The 16,253-nt window shown below is 38.4% G+C and overlaps 1 protein-coding gene across 1 annotated transcript in view; it reads left to right on the forward strand.

The window, feature by feature from the left end:
* Positions 1 to 5,098: 5,098 nt before the first annotated feature.
* The window catches only part of LOC118083382 (teneurin-3), a 271,449-nt gene continuing 260,294 nt past the window's right edge, over positions 5,099 to 16,253 (forward strand). Inside the window, exon 1 of the mRNA XM_060278721.1 lies at positions 5,099 to 5,359. The gene's annotated coding sequence lies outside the window, so the exon portion shown is untranslated. The remainder of the gene's footprint in view (positions 5,360 to 16,253) is intronic.

Genomic DNA, 16,253 nt, shown 5'->3' on the forward strand with positions numbered 1-16,253 from the left:
GATCATAACTAGGAATATTTGTGGTCTAAAATGGATAGTCTTGTGGACTAAGTAATAGAAATGAAATGAGATTTAATAATACAACTTAGAAGAATATTAAAACAAAGTCTTTGGGGGCCCTTGGGAGCTAATAATGAGCATTTTTGTTATCTGCTGGGAACTGGAAGCTGGGAGCAACAGGAAAAGAGGAGACCCAGGGTCTTGGTTAATCACAAAAGGATTATAAGCTATTAATGTTATTCCATTGTAAAAAAAAGCAACAAATACATTTCTATGATGTGTTAAGCATAACAATTTCAGTAGAAATTGGAAAATATTAATACCTCTGTTTAAGGCACTTGTATCTTTTTCCAAACAGTGTTAAGCAATTCAGGAGTGGGGGAAATGTCCTGCAATCTTTCTGTATTCCTTTAGCACCTAAATTCTGGACATGTCTGGTTAATTGGAAAATCTTGATTACTGACTTTATGTGATGGGCAGTGAATTGTTTATAGCAAACCAGCTGCTACAAAACCTGTATTGGGACAAAATTTGTGGCATTGGTGGTATGACAATGACTCTTGATTGTGCTGGGCCAATTTTCTTACCAGTCAGGTAGGAATTTGATACTAAACTACTTATTTGACTTGTTTGCCCCAAATGAGAAATATCAATAAATTTACTAATGTAAAATCTAATCATGTTGTTCCTACATGATATGGCTCCCTAAAACTTAATATTTTCACTTGTAATTTTCACTTGGGACTGCAACTGTCACAGATGCAGCAAAATTTACCGGTAAGTATTTCTGCATAGGCATGCCCCTTGTGTATGCCTTCACACATACATACATATCACACATACATATCACACAGATATATGTTCTCTAGGAAGAGAGTCCCTTCTTAGTGCCACAAGAACCTCTTCTTCCCATCTCCCTATTCGGGGGAGAGGTAGAAAGGTTTCTTATGTTATACAGCTGTACTCTGGAGCAAGCAGAAGTGATTTTGCTACCTCAGGAACCCAGAGTATTAAAAAGAAATTCACCTCACTACTCCATGCCCCTGAGCTTTGAAAGCAGATAGAAGTAGTGTGAGAGACCTGCCACTTCTAAAGCTCAGCATAACATGAGAGAGAATTGTGCCTCTCTCCACCAAATTATCTTCCATGCACAAAGGATGTGGTGGATTCAGTGGTGACCACCATTTATTGCTTACCTGATAACCCAAAGCAAAATTTGTGGACTCCTAAAAAAACAACTTTTTGGAAAAATCCTCTCCCCACCCCCCTCATAAAATGGTAATCTGACACTGAAAGCCTTGAACTATTCTTGGTCAACAAATGCTGTATTGCAGTGTTATTTAATCACATTGGCTCTCAATGTCTATGCATAGCAACCCCAACTTGCAAATCTTTATTTACCCCACATAATTGTTTCTACTCTTTTCCAACATCCAGCTTACTAAATTAAAATTTACCTTGTGGTCATATAAGCAATGAGCGAAATTGAATGTGAGCTGGCTGCTAAATAACAGCACCCTACCAGCAAGAGTTATGCATCATGCAGGAGAGGACCTTCTCCATGGGGATGCCCCATATGTGGAAAACCATTCTGTCAGATGTCTGGCTGACACTGATCCTGTTTATATTCCACTACCAGCTTAATATATGGCTGGTTTGGTCAACCATTCATAGATTATTAAATGTTCAGTTTAGAATTGCAACCATTCCTTAGTTGTTATGCTGTTCATTGATTTTACTTGCTTTCTTGCTAGTATTAATTGAAATGATTGCTTGTTTTTATTGCAATTTTATTGTACCCCACCTTGGAATCATTACCATGACGACAGGTCATAAATACTCTAAAGAAACTATATATGTGGTTGCAGTGTTTATTTCTCCTGGGCAGTTTGTGGATTCTTTATAAAATTTAACATAGAGATGTAACATCAAGGATGTGGTCAATTATTTAAAATAAATATGTGAAGTTCCTTTCTCATCTCCACAACTCTCTGCAAAGTGCACCTCTCCACTTTGCCTATTCCTTCTCCCAACTTTCTTTCCCTTCTTAAATTCCTCTCTTTGCTCCTTTCCTTTTTTCATCATTTTACTCTGCTACTCTTTCTTCCACTACTACCCCATGACAGCCTCCTGCTTCCTTCTCAGAGCCCTTTTTAGGACCCTACTTCTTTTCCCCATCTCTAGGTCTTTGTATCTGTCCTATTTCTGTGTAGGATCAGAGCAGTGCAGCCAGTGGTATCTACATACATTATTTCTGTCTGTCCTGACCCTTAGTGACATTAGGGAAACTTCTTGTTATTTAGTGCAATACAGATGTTTACGAGATGGAAAAAATATTGCCCACTCTACTGACACAAAATGGAGTTTATCATCAAAATCATGATGCAGTCTTAAAAAGAAACTATAGAGTTTTATAATCTAGGTATTCTATCTCCAGTGTTACTATTTATTTTACTATTTCATCTTCAACCAACAAGATTTAAAACAACAAAAACAACCACCACATTTTACTTGCATGACAAGGAGTTCGGAGACACACACATGCTAATTGGCTTGATCCTCATTATTTGAAATTAAAATGTCATACTTTCCTTGAGAAGGTGATGTTGCCCTGGTACTTGATAGCCAAATTAAAATAATTGGGTCGTTTTAATTTTGCCAGTCTATATTTTATAACTCTGATTGGATAATAAATTTCTTAATACTTCTGTATTATTTGGAAATAATAGTGGGTATAGTGATTATAACTTCAAAGTGATTATGACTGGATTTTTTTCTAGCTTTTGGGGTTCTTTATTACTGGTTTTGCTTTAATTAGTTTAATAATAGTGAATCACATATTTACTTTAAAGTGGACTCTGACTTTATTATTTATTTTACACCTTTCAATATAGAATATTGATGAACAATATATTTAGTCAGGTAATATTTTTAAATATTTGAGAATTATTGTGGTCATATTTAGTTTCTATTCAGGATACAGATCTAAAACAGAACCTTCCCAATAGGCTTAACTGTGTGTATAATATATAAATAATATAGAATAGGAAACTATGAAAGGAGATGGATGTTTGAAAATGGACCTTGAAGATGATACTGTGACATGATCATAGCAACTAAGGGGTGGGGTGGGGTGGGGGATGAATGTAGTGGAGGCATTCTGAATTGGCAAGAGCCAAGACCAACATGCAGAATGTTATAGCAGCTGAGATGAGGTGCTGTTGTTGCATGAGCAAGAGGAGAGTCAGGATAAATATCATGGGTTTACAATTGTCTGTGTTGCAGTCCTTTAATCCAGTTTGCAGGCATGCCCAGATGGCAGCTGCTTGCTGCATTGGTGGAAGAAACAGTCTGGAGAAAGGCAGGTCCTCATATTCTCCTGCGCTCCAAGTAGGATTCAGCTGTACAGGTTACTCACCCTTCCCTAAGACCCTTGTTGGGACTGGTTTGAGACACAGGTTGAACGCTATGTACACACCTGGTGTGCAGTAAAGGAAAAGGACTGTAGCTAACTAAGTATAGAGCATGGAGAGGCCCCCAGGTTCCTGGCATCTCCATACAGGACTAGTAAATATCTATTTCTCAAACACTGGAGAATGCTAGTTCAGGTTATTATATTTCCTATGTTCCTGTAGTGGTGGTGATTTGATGAATATTCATAAAACTGGGTTTCATCCAGGTAGTGCAGGAAATAGCTGTGCTGAAATAGTACATTTGATAGACCCTTTCAAGCAAAACAAGGACACATCTAAACAAATTTTTTAAAATGCATCTGGAAATGGTGTGTTGTGGTTTCTAGGACTGTGGGCCGGAGCATTGTGCATTTTTAAAACTAGAAAGCCCTTTAAAGCAGTTGTATGCTTCTATTTTTACAGTACTGGACTTTTTAGAGACTGTATTGCAGTATTGTAATGCAGTTTTGTGCTTTTGCTTGTGAGCAAAGCAGATGGGTGTTTATGGTGCAGAGTATAGAATTTAGAAATAACTGTGGAAAAGGGACAAAAATGAAGTTCCATGTGTGAACGCAGTAACTCTTCAACAAACTGTGCACAATGAGTAAAAACAAACAAACAAAAAACCTTGTCTTCCTTTACACGGAACAAATTCAGTGGAGGTAGCTTGAATTTCTTCACAGGAGAGACTTGTGCAAGCTGCTTGCCCAAGAAAAATGGCTAGTGTGAGGTGCCTGGATCATTACCTCCCTGCATTCTGGCCCAAATATTCCGTCATCTTCTGGATAGATGTGTGTGTCATTAATGCTAATGAGAATTAAGCACACATGGAAAAGGCAAGTGGATCCCATCCTTTCTCTCACGCATTCTGCATTCCTTTACAATGGAAGTCCTTGATCGCTGCTGGATGTGTGAAAATGCTGCAGGACCTTAGATGCTCGCAACATGTTTGTATTAATCACATCTCGTTATGGCTGTCTCCATCTCGACTGGAAAGCTTGCACCCGAGAGGCATCGTTTTAAGAACTGACAATCGTGTGGCATGTTCCTTCCTATCCCCCGTTTCAGGGACTTCTACGAGGCATGCAAATGTGGAGAGCAGCACGGGCTGCTACAATTTCAGTCTTGTCAGGATAAAGATTCTTTCCCGACAGTCCTGGAATTGAAGCGCTCGGAAGGAAGTAAATCTTTCCTTCTAGATGTATAACGCACACTCGGGGTTGTTTTTGGTTTTTTGGGGTTTTTTTAAAGCGCCCGTCATTATCAACCAGATTTTATGCTCGCTCTCTCTTTCTCTTTTTTGAACTGCCATAAATAATATATAACTCCTTTCCAAATCTTTAAGGCTTAATATGCTGTCTTTGGAAAAGCTGGTGTTTTGATGCAGCGCGTCAGCTTGGCAGCCTAGGCTGGCGCGAGTGTGTGTGTGTATGTGTGTGTGTGTGTGTATACGTTCAAAGGGGGAGGGGGAGGCACTCTGGCGTGGTACGTGCCGGGAACAGCGACAGAGCGCGAGACATTTGTGGCCATCAGAAGTGATTTAAGAATCGCCCGAGGAAGCGGGAGGCTCTGGCGAGCCGTGGCCTCGCAAGGGTTAAGGGACGCCTCGCCCGCCCTCCTCCCCCCGCCTGGGTGTAAACAGAGGAGCCTCAGCCTATCATGTCTGATTGCTGCTCGGTGCCTGAAGAGAAAGCCAGGCTCGGTAACATGATACATTATAGACTGATTCAACTTGGAAGCGCTGCGCTCGGCTCGTCACGACCAGACAGCGGAATCGCCACGGGAAGGTGGGTGACTGCGAAGCAACCCTGTTGACCTTACAAGCCGAGGCGGGATAAAGTGCGATTTCTCACCTCGAGTGGAGCCACTTAGAAATATTTCAGGCAGAACCGCGAGCGCTGCTCTAGGTAAATGTAGCGGGGTTTTCCTCGCGCTGCTGCTGCTGCTGCTTTTCTGTGTTGCTTGCTCCGGTACGGCGTTGGAATGGGAGGGAGGAGGCTCCGCTTCTCTTTGAATCGGTGCGGAGAGGCTATGCTGGCGTTTGAAATGAGGTGGCTTTTTTTAACCCCTCAAGGGGTGAGGGGAGAGCTGGCGAAGGCACAGGCTTAACTTTGCAAGATCGCTCTGCCTGCCAGATGCTGTTGCAAGTAGCTGTTCTCTTGAGAGCGAGCCTATTGTCCTTAAGAAGCACTTTAAATTTCATTCCTGTGCGAGGATGGGGTTCCGTCTCCCTAGATTGAAATTCACAGCAATTCCTTTCGAGCTTTAGGAGTACCACGTTTCGCCATCCTTGCCTTTTGATGTAGCTCAGATTTTACGCAGGACTCCTCCAGGCTTTTGGACTTGATTAGTGCAAATCTACCGTGGCATTCTTAAAGGGCAGGGTATAAAATATTTCTAATTATGGAATCACCCGCTTGTGAGAATGGCAGACCTCATGTATGACATTGGTTAGCAGACTGGCTTTTCTTTAAAAACAAAGTCCATAACGACAGAGCTAACTTTATAACTGCAAATGTAGTGTAGTTTAAAACAGCATGAAAGCAGGCTGGTTTGATTTAGAAATAATTGTTAAATGTTTCCTGTAAACTCAGGATTACTCTTTGACATTTATTACGGTATCTGGAAAAAATAAGGCATATCAGAGTTTCTGTAAACAGTTGCAAATTCCAGTGCTTTTTATTTATAATTCTAGCTCCTTTTCTTTCATATAACTAATACATGATATACACAGAATATATGACTGTATTACAAAGTCATTCTGTGTTCTTAGAGCTTAATATAATCAAATTCATTGCCTAAAGATGGTGTAGTTGAAGATTTGATCCCTTTCCACTGAAGTGGAAATACTTTCAGTAATTGAAAGCAGATTCATGTCTGGGGTTCTACAAGCCAAGGTTTTCATTTTCAAAAATAAACCTTTTGTTCTCCAACTTTAAATGTTTGAGTGAAGCATCCAGAGACCACTGTTTGCTTATTGTCTAATGTGGTAGTTATGAGCTATTGGAAATACTTTAAGGGAAATGTTTATTAGAATTCCACTTATTTTGGACAATTCTTGGGTTTAGCTTCACTATACATATACAACATGTTAAAATACAGAATGTTTTTTTTTTGAATTCTGTTTTTTACATGCACATTCCATATTACATGCACATTCTGTTTTTACATAAGCATACAGTGGTGGCAGTTAATATGTTTCTTCAGCCTTTAACTAATATAGCTAATACTTCAAGCTGATTTCATAATTGAGATGCGGACTGGATCTTGAGGAACTTTGAAGGGATAGTGGTCTACCTCACCAAACAAACCTGGACAGCTGCTCTTTGTTAACTTGGTTTCTGTTTTCTGGCTATCATCTTCAAAAAAATTCTTTCAAGAATGCTTTTAGTCAATTCAGGAATAGTTTGGTGGGAAATAGACGCTGCGGACCTTCAGGCAAAGAGGGATCTGCTACTGACCTGGTCAGAAATTTGGAAAGTAGAAGACAAGGGAAATAAATAGTAGGACTTGCCTTACCCTTGTAGGCCCTTTAAATAGCAAAATAAATTGACTGAAGTTATGTGAGAAAAGTTCCCAAGCATTGGAACATCCAGCCCTGCATACATATCTGTATATATCTTGTACAGCATACACAGCATATCATTTGTATTGATTGCCTGATGGAATGAGTCAGTGTTACCTTTTGATCTTTTTACAGACTGCCATTAAGGTGAGTCAGTAAATTTGCATATTTGTATTAATGATAATGTAATTGCTCTTAAAAACCATGGGGTGGCCTGTCTTGTTCAATTTTTGTAGATTTTTGAAATTACTTTGCAAAACTATTGAACACTATAAGAAAAAAATATTCCTTCCATGTTTTTGATGTTTATAATATATTAAGTAAGGCTATTATACTTTTTAAAAAAGAAATTACTTTGCTCGTTCAGAAAGATGATTGGGCTGATTGTTACATAGTGCAGTTTCCTTTTTCAGATAATTTCATAAATTAGCAATTCACATTACAAATCTCTACAGTTTTGAGGGGGGAAGCCTATGTAGATATTTTACTTAATTAGCTGTTTGTTATTATTAACACTAAAAGTTTTTGTTTCTTTTCTTCCCCAGTTCAGATTTGGACACAGAAATTTAAAGTAATTTCAGTTTAAAGTGGAAAGAATTTCTCTTTTGAAGTGATAGTAGCTGTCTAAATACAGTGATCCTGATAATTAATGGTGTATGACAGATTACATGCTTTATGCCAGGTATTCAGTTCTTTAGAAGATTCACAAGAGAAGGGTTGCTAAGCACCCATCACTACTGCAAGTAATGTAAAATGACCCAAATTAAAGAACCTATTCAGAGCTGTATTTTTGCATTTGCTGAAGTGCATTTCAAAAGATTTAACAAGACTTATACAATTAGCTGAAAAAAGACCCCTTTTCAGCTATGATCAGCAATTAAAGGATCAGAATACAGAACTTCACATTTTGTTTATAACTTTTACTTTTCCTTTTCAGCCCATTCTTTGAACTAAACAATGGTGACTAGCAAATTTAACCAACCTTTCTAGAAATAAATGCTGATGCCATGTATATACAGAATATGATAGCCTGAATTCGTTTCCTCTGAATGGGAACTTGGGAACTTTGGAACTTTGTTTTCCCTTTCACTGTAGAACAGTTTTTTTATGAGCACAACCCACTGTAAAGTCTTTCTGGGACCTGTTTGAGCCCCATTGAAATGAATAAGGAGTGACTGGAGATTTGCATCTTGTTTTTGCAGCAACATACAAGCTCATTATTCTTTTATTAAGGGGTCCATTTAAATATTGCTCTGCAGAGAAATATGTACAAATTGCAAATGAATTGCACAGCAGCTTTAGTTTAAAGGCCTGTTGATGGGAAATTTTGATTATATTTGTTTCCCAACCTTTTTTAGGCCTGCGTCCTAATGACCCTCCTTTTTCTGAAAATAGGAAACTGCATTGAACTAATTCAGTAGTTGGATTATAAATATTCACAATATTTCAAGCAAATTTAATTAACCTTTCAAATTTTCATTACTTACTAAGTACATGAAGTAACAGTGCATATTTACTTTTTTGGGAGAAAGGTCTGTGCATCAAAATGGCCAGATGCATTCTGTTTAGTGCAATATGGCAGAACAGGCATAAGTTCACAGTGAGCAGTACAGTATTAACTCCTGTGCTTCTTTCATTTAAGGTATTTGCAGAAGCTGCTCTCCATTTTGAACTGTGTAACTTGAAAGCTTGCATATGCCACTACCTGCAAAAGTGTTGCCAATGAAGGGTATTGGACTGGATTGTAATTTTTATTCTCCAGAGTCATTATGCAACAACTACCAACACCCAAGCTTTTAAGACAATATCCCAAAACAGCTAGGTGGGAAAACAAAAGTGGAACACCATTATAAAGTCATGTGAAATAGGTGGAGCTTCAGATTTGGATCATAATCATAGAAAAGTATTTAGGGATTCTTTTTTCCTTTTTTTGCACAGCACAGATTGAGCCTCACCTACTATAGTGGTGTTTATTACTGAGTGAAATATATTTAGAATAAGGGTGATAATAGTTGATTCGTGTGATTTCAGTAGGACAAGATTGGTGTGTCAATAATATATACTCGTTTTAAAAAGTGGTATCTCCACAGTACTTTGTGAATGGTCAGCAGTTTCACTTTCTAAGTTTTATAACGATAAATGGCATGCCTTTCTACCAATTTTAATTATTTTATTTTAAATGTAAGGGGTAACTGTAAAAAAGCAAATCATTGTCCGGTGCAATCCTATACATGTCTATGCAGAAGTAAGTTCCACTGAGTTTGGTTAGGCTTACTCTCATAGGTTTGTATCGTTAGTCCTGGAGAAACAGGTGTAAGTAATTACAGACAGATCTAGATCTTTTCTCTCTCACACAACCCCCCACAGTTTTTGGTACTACTTTTTTCTTTAAAGAGCAGTCCCCCGTCCGTCCGTCCCCCATGCTACGCACAATGCTTTTTAAACACTTTCTGAAGTTCAAAAAAATTTGGGAAGGAGGCAATCATTTGTGAAAGGAAGGCAGGTTGGCTAGATATTAGAAGAAACCCACAGGTTTATTAATCGATTCTAACTTAAATGTTAGCTCAGTGACCATGTTGGCTATGCTGGTGCAAAAAGTGAAAAAGGAAGTGACTTTAATTTTTTTATATTGCTGATTTTTTAAAAAAATTTAATATCTCCTTTTTCATTGCATTGATTTCACCTCTTTATTTAGTACGGTAGTTCTTGGGTTCTTTTTCTATCAGACTTTGCTGACATTCATCTAATAATTCAAGCTAGTTAAAATTTTATTGAAAATTATTAAGCCGCAACCCCTGCTGGGTGTATGAAATTAGTCATGTGGCACACTGGTTTGTACTGTAATTTTTTAAGAACCCTGACTATCATAGTTTGTTTTTTGTATGTTGTATGCTGCCTTAACTGCATGAGAGGCAGACAGGAAATTTACCAATAAATAGGTAAAAAAGAGGGGGGATAGGTGCAATCTTTCGGTTGTATTTTATGGCTGTGTTGTTATTTTGTTCTCAAGATGTGAACTGATAAGAAAGGATCATGGTGGATAAAAGTGCCAGGTAAGCTATAGGAGGACCTGCACACTACTGTAGCCAGAGTAATATATAGTAGATTTTACATATGTTTGAGGGTTATATCTTAGGTTTATGACTGCATTAGCGCAAGAATCAAGAGTAGTCATTTCTTGTGGATGACGTTTGGGGAAAAAAAGATTTACTAAGAAAGTGAGAAGCAAGTGTTACAAAGCCTTTTGCAAATGGGTACATTTTTGTTTTAGACAAAAGAAATAAATGTAGCTGTCCTGCAAATTTCAGTTTTAAAATGAACTTGTTTATTGAAAGTAGCCATGTCCAGATTGTTTGTGCTAATTTTTGCAGAACACCTCTTTCAGTCATAAACTGATTTTAAGAGGAGGGGAATGTTGCCCGGGGAGCTGTAAAATGTAGTCTCCAACACTTTTAATGCTCTTTCTTTTTAACTAAAACAAAATTGCCTTATGTAACACAGTTAACATAGTTAACCTTTTATAATTATTTAACCATTATTTCATTAATGTTGCCCTCTGCTTAAATGTTGTACATTACTGCAAAAGACACCTGACCGTGCTCTTAAAAGTTTATTTGTCTTTCAATTCCTGTGATAGTAGGGGGCAGTACATCTCCTTAATTATCTTTGTTCAGGGAAATGCTGAAAGGCCAGGGTTGTTAAACATGGCCATTTGGATTTGCGATAAGGTCGAAGTCAGATGCAAGGAAAGTGGTTAAATGCATTATCATATTATTGAGCATATCATCAGTAAAGTGACCTTGATGGAGATGAAAAAAAAACATTTGGCCTTTTTTTATGACAGTCCCCCCTCTGCTTGGTTTACCACTGCAAGAGAATTCATCATGTAGTTTTTTCATTATCTTCTCTTTCTGTTTTGAAAGCTGATTTCTTTTTATCATAACTCATCAGTCAGTTTTGCAACATTTAGATGGACATTTTACTGATGATGGTAGATTTTAGTACTTAAAGGTTTAGCCTATCGTTTGACAGATATGGAAATACACTTCATTAAATATTAAAGTGACCCGGCTAGCTGACCAGCCTATATCTTCTCTTTAGGGTCTTTTAAAGATAATGGTTATTTTCTATGCAAAGGACCAGCTGCTATTCTACTTCCCTATATTTTTTTAAAGCTAATATGAAGAGTAATTTACCAGCTTCAGTTTTAGCTGGCGATGTAGCTGGTGTATGAAACGGCTTACTTGGACTTGGTTCAAGTCAAAGCAGAACTGAGGCTGTTTACAGTAAAAAATTGATAAAAGTAAAGGCTGTGCCTCTAGTTAAGCATGCTATATGTAAGTTTTCTTGATCTGAATAAAACTTTAAGTTATACATATTTAACTGGACCTCTTCCAAAATTCACAAGTACTGGTAGTTATGGTGGCTTTATGTATTCTTGGGTCAATTCAGTCACTAAATGCATTTAGAAAATTGCTGACTGATTGAGTGAATTCCCGTGAGGATTTCAACCACTGAACTTTGGATATTATGAAAAGTTATTTGAAGACTATCATTGCAATACGAAAACACGTTTACTTAGAAGTAACTGACATGGAGTATGATTCGATCAAGTTAAGAACTTTTTAATCCTATAATTTCTTACGCACATGCATAACTCCCTCCCACTGAAATTCATTATTGATATTAATTGCCTTTTAAAGTTCATGTCTTCGAGATCAGTCAAAACCAACTTTTGTGGTTTTAAAGTCCAAAATGTCTGTTGATCAGCAGTTGCCACAATTAAAATCACACAAACCTACCTCACGGGGTTGTTATGAGGATAAGATGGGGAGGAGGGGAACTACCGTATGTATATCACCTCAAGCTCCTTGGAGGAAAGATGATATATAAATATAATTAAAGAAAAAAAATTAGGTAAGACAATTGGGTTTTTTTAAAAAAAAATAAACCCGACAACAACAGTTGTGGTTAATCAGAGAGTTGCAGTCCGAAGCTTTTCAACATATCACGTTTTTATTTCTGCCATTTGATTATAATTAAGCAAAATGTTTTCCCCATCTATCCAATAATATTGTCTATACTGTATAAATTAAAGATTATTTCATAGGTTCCAATGTTCTTGGTGGTTAATTATGAAACTATGTCAAGATGTAACTTAAGGGGTTTTTAATTCTGTGCAATGTAGACAAACTCCCACAAGCTAAGCATTTTCTCACTTAGATCTCTCTTATACACATTCTCTGTCTCTTTGTCTGTCTCTGTTTGTCTCTATACTTCCATCATCTTAAAGTTCTAAAAAAAAAAAACCCAGAAAACTATAATGAGCCTTTTTTTTTTTAGTTCAGAGCATCCTGCCAAAAATATGGCCAGGATCCAAGGAACTGTGGAAGCACTTCCAGGAACCCAAGGGCCCTTTCTCTCCACCTCCACATACCATGCCACAAGGCAAGCCTCAGTACCACATGATGCTATGTGCGTGCTCAACAGCAGTCAATAAGTTTTGGTTTGGCTTAATAGCCAGCAGTTACTAGGTTTTCAAATGTCTTCTTCCAAATGACCCCAGGTGAGGTACAAGGAAACACAAGAGAGGCTGTTTTCAGTGTTCCCACCCATCTGTGAAATGCTGTCTTCAAGTTTCCCTGGGTACATTTTTTTTCCTGTGTCCTTTAATACTTCTAAATTTGGTCTTATGCCCTGTTTATGGTGAGGGGTGACTAACCTGAGAGGCATGTTCACCTCTGGCCAACCCTCCAAGGACAACATGGCAGTCAAAAGTGGTTCTGGCCACCCCACACTCACAAATGCATGCACACAGGTGCACAGCCCCAAAGCTGATCCATGCAGATTAGCTGAGAAGGGGGGGGGGGTATTATCCCCCATTGATCAATCAATCTGAGGGCTGAGTTTGAGCAGTTTGCATCTTCATCAGGGTGCTAGACTGCCAAATCACAGGTGAATTGATAGGGTCCTGCAGAGGAAGAATTATTTGGGGGGGGGTGCAGATTAGCTTCCTCAGATTTATAATCTGATTTTGTTTTAAATATAGCTATACTATATTTGTTTTAATTTATATTGTGTAAAGCAATCCTGGATTATTATTATTTATACAGGATCTCAAATGATTATGTATAGTAGCCCAACTCTGCTACTTACCCCATCCCTAAGCTCTCTAGCACATGCAGAGAACTCAGCAAAAAAGGTGGTGCTTTTCTCTTATTATGTATCATAGATAAATTAAAAAAGAAAGTACACTTGGTGAGCTATGGTTGTCGTCCCCCCCCACACACACACACATTTGCTGCAGCTTCCTGCATTGTAGGCCTTTCCTAAAGGCCTCCACTTCTCAGGAAATTCCCAGGAGAGACTTGTGGTGGGCAAGGGCACAAAGAAGGGCCGCTAGCCCCTTACCCCTGTAGCAGGCATAGAACATCATAGCAGTGCGTTCCTGTGAGGGATTGGTCTCAAGTGTAGGGGGGGAAAGCTGTCAAGCTGTCAAAAGAACTGAAAGTACTGCTTGAAGTAAAGCACATGAAATACTGCTGCAGTGAGACATTAAATAATGGAGTCAGTCAAAGACAAACCCTTTCTTTGCTTTAAAGAGTTAGTGCTTTCAGAATATTCAATCATTTCAGATATTTCACAATATTTGATTGGTGAATTGGTCAGTGATTAGTTGACTAATCAAAAGCACAACTTCAACACACATCTTGTTTTCTATTTATTTATTTTGATAGGGGATAGCCTTTCAAAGCACTACAGCAAAAGCACTCCTGAAAGTTACATCCATGTGTCTTTCATAGCTAGACACCAGGTTAAAATTCAATAGACTTAGCCTCTTTTATCACTGTATCTGCAGCTCTTGAACTTCTGCTTGTCATGAGACATTTAAAACACAGAAGCCCTGCCAGCAAATGTGAACCTTATCAGAAAACACACACATCATTATTGTCTAGTTTCATTTAGGTTAGGGTTGGATTTTTGTTTTAATACATAGTGGAGAGAGAGAAAGAGAGAAAGCAATGAAACTAAAAGGAGCCTCTAAACCTGGCTACTTTGAGTATTATTGGTTCCTATGTACTTCTACTCTGTTCCCTATGGAGGGTTTCCCCATAAGGAACTGGCAGTCATGCTAGAGAACCATTAATACTTTAGCTGCTTACTTCATTCCTCAAAATGCAAGGCAAAATGTGAGAGGAGAGAGATACCTCAGAAGACTCAGGGGAAGGGTTTTGCTTCAATTTTTGCTGAGCTTTAGAGAAGATGAAAGTGATGTGGATCTTCACTGCTTCTATGCCTTGATTCTTCTTCTTCTTCTTCTTCTTCTTCTTCTTCTTCTTCTTCTTCTTCTTCTTCTTCTTCTTCTTCTTCTTCTTCTTCTTCTTCTTCTTCTTCTTCTTCTTCTTCTTCTTCTTCTTCTTCTTTCTCTCTCTCTCTCTCTCTCTCTCTCTCTCTCTCTCTCTCTCTCTCTCTCTCTCTCTCTGTGTGTGTGTGTGTGTGTGTGTGTAAAAAGAGAGAGAAGGAGAGACACTCAATCCTTTACTCCCCTGATTTCTTTGTGTATTTTGGGACTAAGCTAGATGTGGAGTTAATGAATGCCATTATCAGACCCATTTTTGTTTGCTATGTAAATAGCAGGTAAGTTAGTCTTGGAATGCTGGGGGTGAGAGGGGAAGTATGACTTTTTTATGCCACAGTCCTGAGCTCCTGTTAACATGCAATTAACATGTTTGGCCCTCAGACTTGGATGGAGCAGGATTAGCCTCTTATGCAGAGCATAGAGGTCATGTTTTCATCAGATTGCCCTACAGGTCTCTCAATCTTTTGGAACACTTTTCAGAGACACCTCTAGAAAGGCTCTATATACCGGGATGTAATTGAGTTAATTGAGATTTTGTTTTGCTCATGACAACAAATAGAGTTCCTTCCAGGATACAGTCTAATGGGATAGCTCAGATTTGGAGTATTTATGGCTTGAACCAACCACGCGGACCTGTTTGCTCATTAATTTCCCCAGAGAAATCTCAATTTGGTATGAGTCTTTTGCTCATGCATGCCCCTTCCATTCACTGCAAGTAGAAATTAAAGAGTGAATAGGCTATGCAGCATTTGTTTGAATGCAATACCTCCCTGCCCACCAACCTGTCCTTGTAAAGAATGGCTTTGTTTTACTGGGCTTTCAGAAAAATATCACGCTCATATAAATGCTGTGCTACCCCATTCACTTATTACTTTCTCCCCGTAATGAAGGGGCATGCATGCTCCAGAGACTCATAAAGGACTGGCATTTCAACCTATAAAGTAATGAGTGAACAGTGAGCCCAGGTGATCTCACTCCACGGATGAAAACCATTATTCTTTATTACTAATTGATCAGACTGAGTATAATAGAGCGTGAATTCTAGGCATACACTATCTGTAGGACAAACAAAGCTCTGGCCTTCAAAGGACTTGTACACACTATAAGGCTTTGTGATTTTAGTGCGGTAATCTACAGTTACTTGCTTTAATTGTTTGCATGCTGGTAACTTTTATTGTTTAGTTATGTGCTAGAGTAAACAGCTGTTTTGTAAGATACAAAATGAGATAAAAATGATGCAGTTCCCCTTACCATATTGATCCAAATTTTGTCATAGACAATCAGTACTTCAGGATTCACTTGAATCCCAATTTATCATAGTTTGGGTGCGCACACATGTATGTATTACAGGCAATGGCCAATTTATGCATGTCCAATTGATGCGTGGCTGTGCATGCACACATCATGGCAACCCAGAAGTGGCTGGAAAAGGAGGTGGAACGGGCCGGGCCGGGGGCAGAAGCATAAGTGTAGCAGGGTGGAGTGGGCTTATGCGCGTTTCACTGTCACATGTGATGACCCAGAATGCAAGCCCCACATAAATCGAGGGTTGCCTATACAGTATTATCCCACCTTTCTTCAGTAGAACACAAGGCAGTGTATGTAATTTCCATGCATCAACACTGCTAAGGGAGTGTTGTCTGAATTAGGTACTGTACTGCAAATGAACAACAGCTGCATACCTCAAGTGTGAAAAAAGAAGGGTGGAGAATACCCTTGTCTGTAAAGACTAATGAAAGTTGGTGTGAGGAAAAGCATGAAAACGAAAGTGAAATTCATTGGGGCAATGGTTTAGAAGAAAACGTTAAAAGCTGAGTCGGGCAACACTTTCTTATATTATGAAAGGATAAACCCCTATTGTAACTTTAGTGGAATA

This window comes from Zootoca vivipara, chromosome 9, assembly GCF_963506605.1.
Source record: "Zootoca vivipara chromosome 9, rZooViv1.1, whole genome shotgun sequence".
Lineage (NCBI taxonomy): Eukaryota > Metazoa > Chordata > Lepidosauria > Squamata > Lacertidae > Zootoca > Zootoca vivipara.